This window comes from Leuresthes tenuis, unplaced genomic scaffold (genome assembly GCF_036924035.1).
Source record: "Leuresthes tenuis unplaced genomic scaffold, fLeuTen1.0.hap1 SCAF_17, whole genome shotgun sequence".
Taxonomy (NCBI): domain Eukaryota; kingdom Metazoa; phylum Chordata; class Actinopteri; order Atheriniformes; family Atherinopsidae; genus Leuresthes; species Leuresthes tenuis.
In genome coordinates, this window is record NW_027325371.1 from 16,732,955 (window position 1) to 16,738,954 (window position 6,000).

Consider the following 6,000-nt stretch of genomic DNA (forward strand, 5'->3'; position numbering starts at 1 on the left):
GTTGTTGGTGTGCATATCTGCATGTGCATAGTCTGCATCTGTGGACGGTCATCTTCCTTGAGTTTGTGCAGCAGTTGTGATTTGTGGATGCACGTGTGTCACCATGTGCCTGTTAGGATTTCCAGTAGGGTATACTATGTGCGTAACGCCATAGTGCACTGCAGGCAGAGGGGTGCTAACATGAGTGTGTGTGACAGACCTCCCACGCATCTAGCGCTGATCTGGTTTGTTCCGGTTGGCGGCCCTGTGTCAGCATGGCTATGGACACTGGACAGACCCTGTTTTGGCAGAGCTGAGCACTAGGAGCAGAGACTTAACGAGATACTGTGCTAACAAACAGATCAGAGAGCGACGGACTGAGGGGGCAATGTGTGGGTATGTGTGAGAGAGAGGGAGGAAGATGAGGATGCGTGTCTGATTGGAGCGTTGTCTGTCAGCCCAGCTCAGCAAAGCAAAACTGAAGTCCATATTGGCCCGTTATTCTCCACTACATTAGTCACTGATGCAGACATTTTTTTTTTAAAATTAAAGCCTCATCATTGATTGAAACAGAAACAAAATGTATACAACAAAATAACTCATCCGCAGGGTCCTGATAGATTTGAGCCAAAAAATAAAAACACTCGTTTCCATCAAGCACGTTGATGACAAAGACACAATGACGCCAACAGCAGTGGCATCAGTTGGAGAAAAATCGGTGTTTGCAGCCTGGGAGATGATTAGAGGAAAATTGTGACATAAATATCAGAAGACACAATTTTTTGTGCTTTATCGATTGCTCAAAGAGTCGTTTCTTTTTGCAATCAGCCACAGATCAGCATCCTTTCAGACGATTTCCTGACTTTTCCAGAGGTAAACCAATGTTTTAGGCTTCACTTAACAGCTCAGTTCAGTCATACGGTGGAACCTACTGAACTCCATCCTTGCATCTAACAGTTCTGATGTGGTCATGCGACTAGCTTTATCAAAAGCTGCCGCTCAAAGCGAAATTATTGAACATGTTACTGGTTATGTGGTGAGGGGCACTCTACCAACAACTGTAGAGTCGTCATCTTTTTCTAGATCATTAATAACATTCCTATAGCGTCTTAAGCTAGAGGCGTTGAGCCCCACACTCTTGGTTTTATGTTCAATTGTAAACATAAGCATTGACAAAGTGCTCTAATAGGGATATTCCCTCTGTCATTCCTCTTATTAGCCTTTCAGTTTCAGTTTCAGATTATAAACCAAGGTTTAACAACTAACCATGATGCATTTTTTATTTATTTTTTATCTTAACCAAATACTTTTAATGTGTAGCTAAGTAGTACAGTAGTAGGGTAAGGAAGTCAAAATAAATATATTTCAATAAAAAAAATCTGATCCCACCATTAGAAGTTTTTGTAAGCTGACAAAGAAACAACTTTTGACACATGTGAAGCTGTACCTCTTATTTGAAATGCTTCTAAAGCCTTAATCTCTGTATGTGTAAAACTGTATACATGTGATTTTTTTTTTTTCCAACTGAGACGAGCATGATGTTTGTGCAGTGTTGCATATTATTACCTAATTTGGTAACTGACATGGTGAGTTTCACTGTGTGTGTGCATGTGTGTGTGTGAGTGTGTGTGTGAAAAAGAGAAATCCTGAGTATATGTTTACAAGGGTCACGTGTTTTTCTGAATGATTACTACCTGGTGTTGATTCTGTGAATGTGTTTGTACTGATGCGTTTCAGGGTGTTATTGTTAGAAGGCAAGGGCTCTTCCTGTGTTATTGCAAAGAGCGATGTGAGCAGCAAGGAGGTATGAAGCTATTTTAGAAATGAAGAAAAATTAAACCATTACAAATCAGCAGGGAGCGGGGGGGGGGGGGGGGGGGGGGGGGGGGGGGGAGTCACACAATGTGATTTTCAAACAAAAACCAATAAATGGAGATACAATTTTACTATGCTGGTCGAGCATGACCCCCCACCCCATAATGTGTTTGCCTTTGTTCAAGCATTTAATACCAACCCAGCGAGAAAGCTAGAATAACGTTAACTGTGGGAGGATGGATGTGTCATTCACGACTTAACTTGGATTGCTGCTAATTTTACACTCATGCTAGCCCACCTAGCTTCATGTCTATACTTGTTTGAAGTGCACACTTAGCAGGAGACTGTCATCCAGGGTTTGGACGAGAAGAAAAGAGGGGGTGGACAGAGACCGATCTGAACAGGGACAAGTACTGCTTTTACACAACAGTCAGCCTGGAGATGTGGACTATGAAAGCATTATATTAATATTAATCACTTGTTTTTCTTACATAATATGATTTTCACTGATGCATGGCTCGCACAGGGAGCACAATGCCTTGTTGTGCTCTGGTTGTCAATGTCTGAGTATAGCATTTTGTGTTGTAGCTGAAAAAGTTGAAAATCAATTGATACAAACCAGATTACATTAGAGGAATGTAAAAAAAATTAAAATAAATCCCCGGCTTTTATTCTTTATAAATCAAATTTAAATTGTGTTTCTCAGAAAAAACGTTAACAAAACCAGACAATGCTGTGAACATCAAAAAACAACATAAGAGGTGCTATGCAGCAAATTTGACGCGAGCGGAAATATTTTAATGCTAGACTTGCTTAGATGGCAATGTTTGCCAGTCATCTCGTCTGCCCACCAGTGTAGACCTGCCTTACAACTTTCAATATCAACTCTATGCCTTGTGTTGTGTCCACAGTAATGGTCCATAGATGATTAGTCCTCATGAATATGAATTGTCCTAATGAATGAATTTTCTTTTAAAAGACTGTCCCCACCTTTTAAATGAACTGCTGTGAAATTTGGTGAAAAGCATCCATCTCTTGCTCAGGCTGAATTAGCAGAACTTCAGTGGCTTTTAGTCCAGCCACAAATGCTACCAGTCCTCCAACTGATACGATCATGTAATTTGTTTATATATACCCCTAAATACGACCCATAATGGCATCCCTTACAAGTGGCAGGAGGGGAAGTATGACTCATATGAGTGTTTCCAAATCAGAGCAGGCATCATTCTTAATTGTTTCCTCTATGAAGTGGCAAAATTCTAGGGGGGGGTGACAAGGATCACTTTCAAGAACTCATGTGTTCGAAACCTATATGTAACAACAGCTTTTTCACCACTAATCTACCTTTAGTTAGTAGCACAACCCTTTTTGGAAAACATTTTTGTTACTTCCTACTTGGAATTAGGCAATAACATTAGTGTGTTAGGTTTAGAAGAATATGCTGAAAGCTAAAATACATAATTTTTGCTATGCAACCATCACCCTCATGGATGCCATTTTGCTGGTTGTCTTGTTTCCATGTAAATACAATACGTCACAATGACACTTCATCATTTCCTAGTTTGGTTTAGACAGTAATTTACTTGGTTTGACTTGTGCATGAGGCTCCCTGTGGATGGTGATATACTCGACTATTTGTCATGACCACTGTAATTTATCAGCTGATTTCATTTGTTGAGCACACATGCATGACAGTTCATGGCTGGTGATCAAGTATACATCTATGTACGGCCAAAGCCAGTCACACTCCTTCAGCTGATAGATTGTGAATGTACAGTAATTTATGAAGGGGTATTTTGACAGTTTGGTTCTTGTTTGAAAGAAGCAAACAAAAAAAATCTATGGGCAATTCAACCAAGAATAGGTTGATATAGATGGTAGTTCCAAATTAGCACCAGGTGCCAGTTTGATCTGAATAGTAACAATGACATCACCGGTATGAGGTGGTGTACACTAAAGCTGAGCAAACAAACAACTTACTTGACTGTAATGGAACTGCTGCTAACGACAAAATCTGTTGGTCCACTGCTGGGTGGTTTATTGTGTTCCTGAACAGAGGAGGTGTAAAAACAAGGACCAGAGCTAAGGTGAAAGTATAGCTTTCACCAAGGCTCGAATGAATTGGCGCTAATGATTTAAATATGATATTGACTCGCTTGTTAGAGAAATAGCAGCATATGATGAGCATTTTTTATGCTTGTTGATAGAAAATTAGAAAATTGGATGAAAAATAGACAGTATCATGGTAGTTGTACTGTTCATCTCATTCCATTCCATTTGAAGTATGCCTCTGAAAAACTGTCCACCCCAGCCCTCAGTGTTAATACTCTAACTGACAGGGCAAGGGGTGAAATTGGATTTGGCCTTAGGCTTGTTTTGTCTTAAATCTTAAGACCTGCTGCACTTGTGCTGAAATTCTCCAAGTGATTAACCGAGGGGCGACCGGATAGCCGAGGGAGGGTGTTAATTGTTTGGGCGTCAATAAATTTAGCAGTAAAATCTTGGTTTGAGTCCTGGATGCATGTCACTTCCAATAAAAATAGAAATGAAAGAAATAGACTAAAGGTAATTGATGTACCTGTGCTGAGTTGCCTGAGTGCTCACTTTATTAACCACAAAAAAAAGAAAAGTTTAATGCTTATTCCACAGTTTGTGTACAGCTCGACTGAGAAGTTGAAGAACTTGCCGTTTTTTGTTTAAAGGCCCTCACGGTAGCAGATAAACATTACCAAACCACAGATAATACTTCTATGAAGAACAAAAACATAGTGGTAAAGTGTGTTTAGAAATGATCCTGTAGTGGAAGAGCATCTTGTTGCCTCACTCGAGTGACTCTGGTTGCGGAGACAGATGTTCTGAAAATAGAAAATTATGGAAACAATAGTTACATAACGATTGTTATCTATCAAACTGCTGTACAATGTTAATTAAATTGAATTTGCATTTCTTGATGGGTGTAATATTTAAGTGGTTAAATGAGATGGTTCAAACTCTAATTGGACTGTAATAAAGTCTGTTAATGGAGTCACTTTGCAAACATTGTCGGTGGGAGTGGAAGAAAAAGATGATGCACGGCAAAGAGAATGTGATATGTTGAGAACAAGGGGGTGACAAAGTGAACTTCTAAGACGATAGACTACAGGGTAAACAACAAGTACACAAAGGGGGAAAAAGAGAATTATAAAAAACAAAGAAAAAGGATGAGAAAGGGGAAGACAGGTGAAAAAAAATCAGTGACAGGGAGAGGAAGACAAAGTAAAAGAGACTAAACAAGAAAGGGAAAGGAAATTATTTGAGAATAAAGAGGACAAGTGCAAGAGGAGGAGGAAGTGAGGCAGAGACTGGAGTTTCCTGCAGTAGAGACACACTGCAGTGGAGCACAAAGCCAAGAGATGTTTTACTCTATGGCTTTAGCTGCATAATGCTATGAGAAATCCACATTTGAAATAACTGCGTGTGTCTGTGTCTCAGCTGTTATGTACCAACATGTATTGAAACTCATACTTGTTTCGCGTGAGCAGTAGGAACACCAGGGGGAATCTGTACTTGTGTTCTTTTCCTTTCAGTGTCTTGGTGAGGCTCTGCTTTCTTGTGTGTGTGCATGCAACTTCCCCAGGGTAGGAGTCCAGATGGCCTTATAACAACGAACAGTCACTCCGACCATCTTATTACTCTCTCCATTTCAATTAGCAGCTGATCAAACCAAGCAGGAAAAATTGTTCCCTTCCAGAGGCTTTTTAAACCACCTCAGCGACCTCTCATCAAGTTTATGAGCTCTCAGTGGCAGCCTGGCATGCAGAAATATAAAAATGCCAACGGCTAATGCACCACAGACACACAAAACGCAGTCATCGAGCAAATGGGAGATCAAGGGACAGATAGGAGGAAACTGGAAGACAAAAAGGGAAGGATAAAACTTGGAAGAAAAGCAGAGAATGATGTGATAAACGGTAACAGATCGTAAATCTCGACCGATACCCTCTAACATCTTGAAGCAATTAGACACAGATTGACATTGCAAAGCAGAATAAAGTTTGGGCGTTGAAGTGGAACACACTGCGTATTTTGATGCACGACTGTAGACATCTGTTATGATGACACTGACTTTGCATGATTACACCTCTACAAGTTTGTGGCTGGAAGAAGTGCAGCTTGTGAGGAAGCAGATGTTTGTGCTTGTGTTTTCAACTGGTCTTGTAAGAGATT

At 40.2% G+C, this 6,000-nt stretch overlaps 1 protein-coding gene across 1 annotated transcript in view; it reads left to right on the plus strand.

Moving 5' to 3' along the window:
• LOC140273958 (sphingosine kinase 1-like) overlaps positions 1 to 5,040 on the plus strand; it is a 176,925-nt gene extending 171,885 nt beyond the window's left edge. The window contains exon 6 of the mRNA XM_072369617.1: positions 5,029 to 5,040. The gene's annotated coding sequence lies outside the window, so the exon portion shown is untranslated. The remainder of the gene's footprint in view (positions 1 to 5,028) is intronic.
• The last annotated feature ends 960 nt before the right edge of the window (positions 5,041 to 6,000 follow it).